Source organism: Bubalus bubalis, chromosome 20 (assembly GCF_019923935.1).
Source record: "Bubalus bubalis isolate 160015118507 breed Murrah chromosome 20, NDDB_SH_1, whole genome shotgun sequence".
NCBI classification, from domain to species: Eukaryota; Metazoa; Chordata; class Mammalia; order Artiodactyla; family Bovidae; genus Bubalus; species Bubalus bubalis.
This window is the reverse complement of record NC_059176.1, coordinates 61,686,290-61,696,943: the sequence shown is the minus strand read 5'-3', so window position 1 is coordinate 61,696,943 and position 10,654 is coordinate 61,686,290. Positions and strand designations below refer to the sequence as shown.

The following is a 10,654-nucleotide window of genomic DNA, read 5'->3' as shown; positions in this document are numbered from 1 at the left end:
CTTTCCCAGGGCTGCTAGCCAGGCACTCAGGGAAGCCTGGATGGTAAAGGACTGATCCTCCCCCGTCCAGGGATTATGGGGAGTCTCAACAATGGCAATGGTTCCCAGAGGTGTCTCTTTGTTACTGAACTGAAGGGGAGGGGGCTGTGGTTTAAAGATAAAATCAGAAAATCATAGTGTTAAAGATGAATCAGGTGGAGGGCTGCGGTGAGAGTTGATTGGCTCAAGGAGGACCTGGGAGGGTTTCTGAAGCAGGCACAGGTCTGGGAGGTCATGGCCCAGTGATGCTACAGACTCATGACCCATCCCTGCAGCACCTGTCTGCCCCCACCTTTGGGCATTGAGCTCTATTGCTCACCTTTGTTTCCTTAGAGCCCAGGGAGGTGCCTGGCACATGGGAGACATTTATCAAATATTTGTGGAATAAGTGAATAACAAAAATATAACCTTGTTCTTAGAGCTCACTATGGTCCCCAAGATGGATAAATACATGAATAACTAAATAAATACATTCATTCTTCCCTTCACTTGTTCTTTTAATCATTTAAAAAAATATTTAGGGGATAGATAATATTTGCATGTAACACTGCACCTTGCAGATGTAACACATTTGATAAAACCTTTTAAATTATATTGTAATATTTTTCTTATTTATTTATTTTAATTGGAGGCTAATTACTTTACAGCATTGTAGTGGTTTTTGCCACACATTCACATGAATCAGGCATGGGTTTACATGTGTTCCCCATCATGAACCCGCCTCCCACCTCCCTCCCCATCCCATCCCTCAGGGTCATCCCAGTGCACCAGCCCTGAGCACCCTGTCTCATGCATCAAACCTGGACTGGTGATCTATTTCACGTATGATAATATAGGTTCAGTGCTATTTTCTCATTATTATAAATTTATTTTGATTGAAAAATCAAAATACAGCCTGAAAGATAGTCTCCTTTCTACATTTATATATAAATATTCTTCCCATTTCCCATCTATACACACACACTCACACACACACACACACTCCTTTTTGAATCATTATTTTGAAATAGGGTAATATCTCCTGAAAAATCTTATTCAGAAAAAAGCAAATTTAAATTTAGAAATTCAGCTTGATTAAAGGCCTACCATGTGCTGATTTGTTCTGAGAATGGGGTGTAGCTAAAAAGGGAATTGGTGGACATCTTCTCCAAGTGCACGCTCTGCAAAGACTGCATTTGATCCTAGCAAGGGTGCGAGGCGGGGTGGGGGGAGGGTATGGTCCAGAGAAGGAGTTCAGCACCCAATAAGGACAGGAAGAGGGGCACATTCAGACCCCTGCCCTGCTAAGGATGGGACAGAATTCTGAAAACCCAGGAGAGATGGTGGGGAAGACCTGATGCTGCAAAACCACAGAGAGTGGAAAGCTGGAGAGAACCTTTGTATGTGTTGTAATTTCTTGTTAAACCCATGCTCTGGCTCATAGCAAGGGACCACCTCCCAGGAGTGGTCTGGAGGGGCGGGGGAGGAGGTGAGCAAGCTGGCAGAGGGGGTGCTAAGACGCCAGGGACTGGTTATTTTTAAGGTTGAAGGAGACGGGGAGTCCAAAATCGAAGATAACTCTGGGCTTTCGGAGCTGTGTGCCCAGAAAGTCAATGGCCCCTTCACAGAGAGGCCGGGAAGATGGAGGGAGGTGAGTTAGAGTGGAGGGGCAGCTGCTGTGATGGGAACACCAAGTTTGTGATGGTGTGGAGGGTGTGGAAGGAGGGTCATCACTGAGTTTGGACTGGGGATCTTCTCAGAGAGGTGAAAGCTGAAGCAGAGGAGTCCTGAGGTCCCTGAAGAAGGAGGGTCAGAGCAGAAATGGCATTTGGAGGAGCTGAGTGTATAAAGGCTAAGAACACACTTGGGAGCCAGGCAGGCCGGAGGATGACTGGGAACTTCCCTGGAGCTCTATGTTCTTTAGCCTGGGGCTTCTCAATTTCCACACCTGCAAAATCAAAGAATGCAGTAAAATCGCTTAGCACAGTGCCTGGCACACAGAACACATCCATGTTAGATGTAATTATTAAGGGGCCAGATCCAAAGCTGGGCAAACGTGGACAAGACAAAGACCCTTCATGCCATAACTAAGACCTGACACCACCTAATAAATAAATAAAATTTAAATATTAAAAAAAATGAAAAGTTTCCCTCCTAAAAAAATGAAGGTGTTGGGCCCTTACTCTTCACTAGTAGTTAGCAGAAGAGAGGACAGTCCAGTATTTTCAAGCAACATGTTCCCTTCAGGGACCTGGAGACCAAGCATCCCAGTGCACGTTGGAACTTTGATTGATCCCACAGCCTCTTGGTGCCCACAGGACTCCACGGCAGCTCAGGAGATGCCCTTTCTGTCTACTGCTCAGTTGCTGGGTCCACATGGAGTGACTTCAGACCAGTGCCTGGGCACAGCTACTAATTTAGGTATCCTATGTATCCTCATTATCATTTAATACATTATCAAAATTAGGAAGGGCAAAAAAAATTCTTCAGAGCAGCCTTATACCCATGGGGTATCAGTTCTACAATCTGCTCAGCTGTTAGGTTAAAATCTCCCAAATGTTTTGGCTCTGGTACTGAGGTCTATTTCAGGGCAATTGTGTCTTGTTCCACCAAGTTCTAGCCAAAGGAGCCAATGGGAAATGAGCTGAACAACTTCTGGGACCCTTTCAATCCACATTATGGACAGTTTTTAGAGCTGGAGACTGGGGGGAAAAAACTGAAAGTATAGGAAGAATAAAATCAGATTTTAATTGAATTGCTGCAATGTACTAGTAAGGCTAGTTAAGCATATAATTAATTGTTGTAACTATAGCAACAGGATTAGCTGGAACTATTAGAGTGGCACCAGGGGTTCATGAGAGACTCTTAAAAAGACAAGTGGTGGAGATTGCAGAAAATAATTCATTCTCCTCCAGTAGCTCTCAAGAGGGCCTCACACTATTTAGCAAACCCCAAATAAATCTATTTAATAATATTTCGTTAGATTCATGCAGCTTTTCATATCCCAAAGGGCCCCAAGATTCTTCTTAAGCCATGAAAGCAAATATAGATTTGGAATAATGTATCGGGCCAGATTTTCCCAGTGCTTAAACAACTCCCTGGTGGTTTGTTCTGCACCTCTGGAAGCCCCATTACCTTGAGGATATACAGAAGCAGTAATTTGCTAAGTGGCATCCCCACAGGACTGGGGCCTGAAGCACCAACAGAGTGTAAACTCAGCCGGGGGCAGAAAAGGCTCCAGAGATAGTAGTTTTATTTATTTATACCCTACCTCATTCCAAAAACGCCTCGAGAAGGCTTGCAAATTACACAGGCTATACCAGGATAAAATAAACACAGGAGGAAACCCAAAGCAGGGGCAGAAAATAGTAGGAAAGGAAAAATAAGATGTTTGGAAATGTTAGCACAAGAAGTGCACACAGCAATCTCCAATCTCCTGGTCTGTGTGTGCTAAGTCACTTCAATCATGTCTGACTCTTAGAGACCCTGTGGACTCTGGCCCTGCAGTATGCTCTGTCCATGAGATTCTCCAGGCAAGAATACTGGAGTGGGTTGCCATGCCCTCCTCCAGGGAATCTTTTGACCCGGGAATTGAACCCACATCTTTTACGTTTCCGGCATTGGCAGGCAGGTTCTTTACCATTAGTGCCACCTGGGAAGCACAAACTCCTGCAGAAGCAGGAAAAATTTCCATTGTTCCTCCTACTGACTAAAACAGAGGAAAACAGAATCCACTTCTGGAAATAGATGCTGGGTGCTAAGACCTCACAGGTTGCTTCCCCGGTGGCTCAGCAAGTAAAGAATCAGCCTGCAATGCAGGAGACGCTGGGGATGTGGGTTTGAACCCTGGGTCGGGAAGATCCCCTGGAGAAGGGCATGACAACCCTCTCCAGTATTCTAGCCTCGAGAATCCCATGGACAGAGGAATCTTGTGGACTACAGTCCATGGGATCACAAAGAGTCGGACATGACTGAAGTGATTGAGCATGCATACATGCAAGACCTCACAGAAATCTTCTGTTTGCCTTTAAGAATCTACTCTTTGGTGTAAATCCTCTCCAGCCCCTCTGCTGGAAGGAGGTAAAAGGGGGCCCCTGTAAAGGTGCACTTCCTCAAAGGAAACACTTTGGGCTATATTTGGGTAGATAACTATGGATTGTTCACCTAACCTCATTTCAGGCATCTACCCTTGTAGGGAAAAATACTCCAACTTCAAATGTTTTGTGGTACTCCGACTTGATCTACAGTTAAAATTTAGCCTCTAGAGCAGAAGTAGCAAGTGGTGGCCCACAAGGCAGGTGTAGCCCACAAACACGTTTCATCCTGCTCAGTGGGGAGATTGGCTTTCAAGCCCAGATTTCTAGTTTCTCCTAAAAAGCTGGAAGACCTGTGATACTGGTCCACCATCCGACTGCTGCTGAGCAGAGCAGAGACTGACCTCCTTGGACAGGATGACATTTCCCAGCGCCCAACCATGTGCAATGTCATACAACTCGTGGCATGAGCTGTTATAATGGCCTCTACCTCTTATATTACCTGCCTAGGTTCTCTTGATGAAGATAAAAGAGGAGAGTGAAAAAGCTGGCTTAAAACTCAACATTCAAAAAACTAAGATAAAGGCATCCGGTCCCATAACTTCATGACAAATTGATGGGGAAGCAAAGTGTTAGGAAGTTAGAATAGGAAAAAAGAGTCCAAAATGGCAGAGGCTAAAAGACAAAGAAAGGAAAAACCTGCGAAAATGGAACAAAAGAAAACCAGAGGATTGAAGTGAGAACCTCAGGTGAAACAAACAGCCCTCCTGGCTAGCCCAATTTACACAGGACAGGCTCAGGGGGAGGAGAAAAAAAGCATATAAAAAGAGGAGCCAAAATTGAGCTTTTGAGTTGGCCTGCCCTCATGTCTCAAGAATGTATTTTCCCTTCTTGCCAAATAAAACTGAGCTATAACTGAGCTGTAACACTGGTCTGCCATTTAAATTGAGCTGTAACTGAACTGTAATGCTGGTCTGCCTTTTCAAATTTTTGCTGTGGCAAGACAGAACTGAGGAAATGACACACTCCCCCAACATATCTGGCACCGTGTCTCTGATTTAACCTGGCTGAAAAAAACTCAGCTTGGCCCCCTGCAAGGCGGAGGCCAAGCACAGCAGAAGCTCAACTTGGCAAAAGCTCATATAGTGGAAGCTGAACACGAAGAAAACCCAGTGCAGTGGAAATGACAAGAAGCCCAGCGTGCTGGAAACCGGGACAGCAAAAACAAACTCGGCAGAAAGCTCATGCAACTCAGTCTCAGATTCCAGAAGGCCTCCAGTTAAGGTAGGAGGGCCTCACCCCTATGGCTGGAAGGACATATGGCTAAAAAAATCTTAATTCCTTTACAATCTCTCACTTTCTGTTTCCTTGAACCCCCTGGGAATAGGTGAGCAGCAGTGGGTGCGATTGAGGGACTCTGGCAGGGGCTACTCCTCACTGTATCCTGAAGGCTCTACTGTCTGCTGCGCCTTGGTAGCTGTCACCCAAGCAAGTGAGGATTCTTCTGTCCTTAATCTTCTTTGTGCAAAGGATCAGGCCAATGAAAACTGTGAGCACAGGTCAGGTATTTAGCAGATTTTCTGGCAGATTATGAAAGGGATTCTTTGGCATATTTTTTCCCACTGCTCTTTCCTCCCATCCTTCAGCTCCTCTCTCCATATATGCCACTGCTAACAAAGTATTTTTCAGGTCATCACGTTTCCATTTCTGAAGGTTGTATTTGAAACTGTTTACCTAAGATTGGGACTCAAACCCACGGGGAAGGGACTCTGCTATGCTAAGTCACTCAGTTATATCTGACTGGGACTTGAGCGCAGCCAAAACCCATGGCACCCGGTTTCAGGACCTAATGAAGCTCAGGTTCTTGATGTCTCATTGCAAAAAATTCAGTGAGAGACACAGAAATAGGTAAGAGGTAGATTTGTTCAGATTCAGAGAGAAGCACAGTCCACAGAGTGTATGCCATCTCAGAGGGTGTATGCAGTGGCCATGAAATGTGGTGTGGTTAGTTTTTGTGAGCTGGGTGATTTCATATGCTAATGAGTGGGAGGATCATTCCAACAGTTGGGGAACCACCCATTCCTTGGTCTTTCAGTAGGAAACATGGAAGCCTCTGGGTGTGCATTTATTTTTATTTTTTTTTAAATTTTATTTTATTTTTAAACTTTACATAATTGTATTAGTTTTGCCAAATATCAAAATGAATCCGCCATAGGTTTGCAGACTGAGGATCAAGATTTAGTTGAGTTTGACTTGTCTGCCTTATCTTGGACCCATTTGATTTTAACTGGTTTATGTTATGCCCTTGGGCTATGTCATTCTGCCCCCTTCACTCCTGATTCATGCTCTTTTCCTGAGCCCCATCTGGGCCTACAATGTTGCCTCTACAATATTCTGGGGGGAAACCAGAAAATAGATGGCCCTTGGGAGGGAAATTCTGTATAATATCCAATCCCTCTAGATATTCAGGCCATCTTCCATGTTTCCTACAACATGTGCAACAATAGCATCTCTCAGTGAACCCACTAGGGTGAGTGAGAAGCACACAATGCCTGCTAGAAGTCCATCTGTTGATGGCATCTCTTCAAGGGCAATTGGGCTTCCAGGGATAATGTTTGCCACTTTGGGAGTTAGCCTTACAGGCCTTTTGGGCCCAAACCCTTACTACCCTTCTCCTAAAGTTACAAACATAACCCCAGATCAAATCTCCACTCAACTTTTATGGAACATCTGGTCTGTTTTCTCTTATCAATTTGTCCTTAAGCCACTTACTAACTCCTACAACCAGGACACTGCCCCCTTGTAGGCAATATCTCTCCACCCCGCTTATTATTAAAATACTCTTAATGCCCCTAACAGGACCAGATAACCCACTCCTTTGTCATTACTTCTATTATTACCTGGAGTGGGTCTATGACAGTGAAATGTCTACTGTTAGAGACACTCCAAGCTGTACTTATGGAGGACTAGAGGAGGAAATCAATGACTTACATTACCTCAGAGCAATAAGAGGATAAGGCTTAAGGCTGTTTCACCAGGTTCCTGGTCTCAGAGCCCAGGCTTGGATTGCTCTACATCATGGTATCTATTCCCACCATTGTGGTGGACAAACCAGCAATGAGTTAAGATTATAATCCCTTAATCCTTCCCAGTACTTGTCACACCGGAGACCCTGGGGATGCCCAACTCCCGCCGGGTGTTCCAGGGGTCGACCTGCCTTGACCTGCCTAGGGATATGGTTCTCGGGAGGTTGTCACACCTCAACCTACTTGGGGATCCACCAGTTCAGGAGTCCCAGGAGGTCGACATGCCTTGATCTGCCCAGGGACCCAATTCTCAGGAGGCCAACCTGCCTCGAGCTACCTGGAGATTTGATCTTCAGGAGGCTGTCATGCCTCTGCCTGCCTGGGGATCTGCACCCTGACCCGGGGATGCCCGGCTCTCAGGCTGCAACAGTACTGGGTAGGATAAGCTTCAGGAAGATTCACCCCTAAGGAAGTCCACCCTTAGGAAGTCCACCCCTTAAGGAAGTCTATAAAAATGGAAGGAGGCCCCTTAGTTTTTTCTTTTCCTCCCTGTCATCACTGTCTTTCAGATGGGAAATAACCAATGCACTTCCCAACAGATGCCCCTGAGATGCATCCTTGACAACTGGAAGCTGTTTGATTCTCTTAACTCTAAGGAGAAGTCGCTTACAATTCTTTTGTGCCACTGTGTGGCCACGGTATCTTTTGGATGATAAGAAACACTGGCCTGAGGATGGGAGTCTAAATTAAAGTACCATCCTGGAGCTAGACTTATTCTTCAAAAGACAAGGGAAATGGACAGAGATCCCCTACGTCCAAATTGTCTTCCGACTAAGAGATGTGAAGAAACTCTGTCTTAAGTATGGGTTTATTGTATGCCCTAAACATGAGCCTACTTGGCAATTGGTGTTAGGTATAGACAACCAAGAAAAAGAAGCCCCCCATGAAGGCTCACTCCCATGGCTTCCAAGTTGCCTGGTGCTCCTTCCTCATGGGCCAAATGTGCCCCCATTTCCAGGAGCACCCCCTCTACAAAAGCCAACTCAAGTATGTCCCTTAGTTGAAACTGGAGGAGAATTTGGACCAACCTGGGTTCTGTAAGCCCTTTTCCCTCTTAGAACTAAGACAGATCAAACAAGACCTGGAAAGCTATACAGATGACCCAGGCAAATATATAGTTAGATACATTCCAACACATTACCTTGGCCTTTGACTTGACACAGAAGGACATAATGATCATATTTAGTCAAACTTTATCTGACCCTGAAGATGCTAGGGACTTAAAAGAAGCCCGAAGGTATGCTATGGGGCTTCACATGTCAACTGATAAATACCCAGTGGGGGAAACTGCGGTCCCCTCCTCAGATCCTAATTGGACTTATAATAACCATGAGCACATCTGGGAAAGGCATCATTTTCTGATCTGTGTAAAAGCAGGACTAAAAGCAGCCCAGCAAAAAGTAATCAGCTATTCCCGGGTCTCAGCAATAACCCAGCAGCCCAATGAGAACCCCATTGCCTTTCTGGAAAGGCTGAAAGAGACCCTCCAAAAGTTTACCAACCTGGACTTAGACTCTTATGAGGGACAAGTGATTTTAAAGGACAAATTCCTGTCCTAATGTGCATCAGACATCAGGATAAAGTTACAGCAGCTACAGCAGCAGGACCCTGCTGCCTCTTTAAATGAGATGGTCTGGACAGCCACCAATACATTTTATAACAGAGAACAGGAGAAGGAGGCCAAGGCCCAGGAAAGGGAGAAAGGAAAGAGATAAGGCATGCCCAGATGCTGGCTTCCCTCCAGGGAAGCCCTAAGGCAAATCCCGAGTCCTTAAAGAACAAGGCATGAAGCAAATGCCTAATCTGTAGACAGGTGGGACATTGGGCCAAAGAGTGTCCAAATCTTGACAAGTCTCCTAAAATGGCTTGCTACAAATGCCATCAATTGGGACACTGGGCGGCACTCTGCCCTCGGGACCCAAGAGTCTCAAGATCAAGTGCCAAGCCTTCCCTCACGATGGTTCAACAGGACTGAAGTGGCCCGCTCCAGCCAGCCTGCTGGCACAGATAACCATCACAGGGCTGGAGCCAAGGGTACAGCTGGATGCTGCAGGTAAGTCCAAGAATTTCTTAGTTGACATAGGGACTACCACTGGGTCCTGACCTCCTACTCAAGAGCATTCTCCTTCCAAACCTATATCATTTTGGGTGCTACAGGAAAAACAATTATAAAAAGATTCATCCAAGCACTTCTTTGTTGCTGGGATGGACAAATATTTTCCCACCAGTTTCTGGTGTTCCCTGAGTGTCCAACTCCCTTATTGGGAAGAGATCTTTCCCTGATTTTGAAATCTTGCAGCTGTTGCAGTCCTAAGAGAAGATTCTTTAAAACTCTCTCTTGGGGGGGGGGGGGGGGTGGCGCGCAGCAAACTAACTATTCTTATGAGCCACCAAGTGAAACAACTCCTGACTAGGAGAGGCCATTTATGGATGTCTGATCAAAGGATCCTCAGATATCAAGTGATGCTGATGGAAAATCCAGGTCTGACTATATCCCCTTGTGAGGTTCTTAACCCAGCTACCCTCCTGCCTACACCTGAGGGCTCTCTCCCCTTTCATTCTTGCCTAGTAACCTTGGACCACTGGACAAACCCCCAAGACGGATTGAAGGAAGATCCTCTGGCCAATCCTGAGGAAATCTGATACGCTGATGGAAGCAGCTTTGTCTTGGATGGAAGAAGAAGAGCTAGATATGCAGTAGTCTTCAATTTTGAGACCATAGAGGCTAAATCTTTGTCAACAGGTTCAGTTCAGTTCAATTGCTCAGTCGTGTCCAACTCTTTGCGAACCCATGAATCCCAGCACGCCAGGCCTCCCTGTCCATCACCAATTCCCGGAGTTCACTCAGACTCACATCCATCGAGTCACTGATGCCATCCAGCCATCTCATCCTCTGTCGTCCCCTTCTCCTCCTGCCCCCAATCCCTCCCAGCATCAGAGTCTTTTCCAATGAGTCAACACTTCGCATGAGGTGGCCAAAGTACTGGAGTTTCAGCTTTAGCATCATTCCTTCCAAAGAAATCCTAGGGCTGATCTCCTTCAGAATGGACTGGTTGGATCTCTTTGCAGTCCAAGGGACTCTCAAGAGTCTTCTCCAACACCACAGTTCAAAAGCATCAATTCTTCGGCGCTCAGCCTTCTTCAGAATCCAACTCTCACATCCATACATGACCACTGGAAAAACCATAGCCTTGACTAGAAGGACCTTTGTTGGCAAAGTAATATCTCTGCTTTTCAATATGCTATCTAGGTTGGTTATAACTTTCCTTCCAAGGAGTAAGCGTCTTTTAATTTCATGGCTGTAGTCACAATCTGCAGTGATTTTGGAGCCCCCCAAAATAAAGTCTGACACTGTTTCCACTGTTTCCCCATCTATTTCCCATGAAGTGATGGGACCGGATGCCATGATCTTCGTTTTCTGAATGTTGAGCTTTAAGCCAACTTTTTCACTCTCCTCTTTCACTTTTATCAAGAGGCTTTTTAGTTCCTCTTCACTTTCTGCCATAAGGGTGGTCT

General features: G+C 45.6%; 2 long non-coding RNA genes across 2 annotated transcripts; one reads left to right on the top strand and one right to left on the bottom strand.

Annotated features, from left to right (window-relative positions):
* Positions 1-1,365: 1,365 nt before the first annotated feature.
* LOC123330883 lies at positions 1,366-2,761 on the bottom strand. The gene is made up of 2 exons (XR_006547157.2): positions 2,202-2,761; positions 1,366-1,966 (listed from the first exon to the last, which is right to left on the bottom strand). It is a non-coding gene; the product is annotated as an uncharacterized LOC123330883 (long non-coding RNA).
* Positions 2,762-4,907: 2,146 nt separating this feature from the next.
* On the top strand, positions 4,908-9,848 carry LOC123330882. Its single transcript, XR_006547156.2, has 3 exons — positions 4,908-5,336; positions 9,108-9,191; positions 9,708-9,848. It is a non-coding gene; the product is annotated as an uncharacterized LOC123330882 (long non-coding RNA).
* The last annotated feature ends 806 nt before the right edge of the window (positions 9,849-10,654 follow it).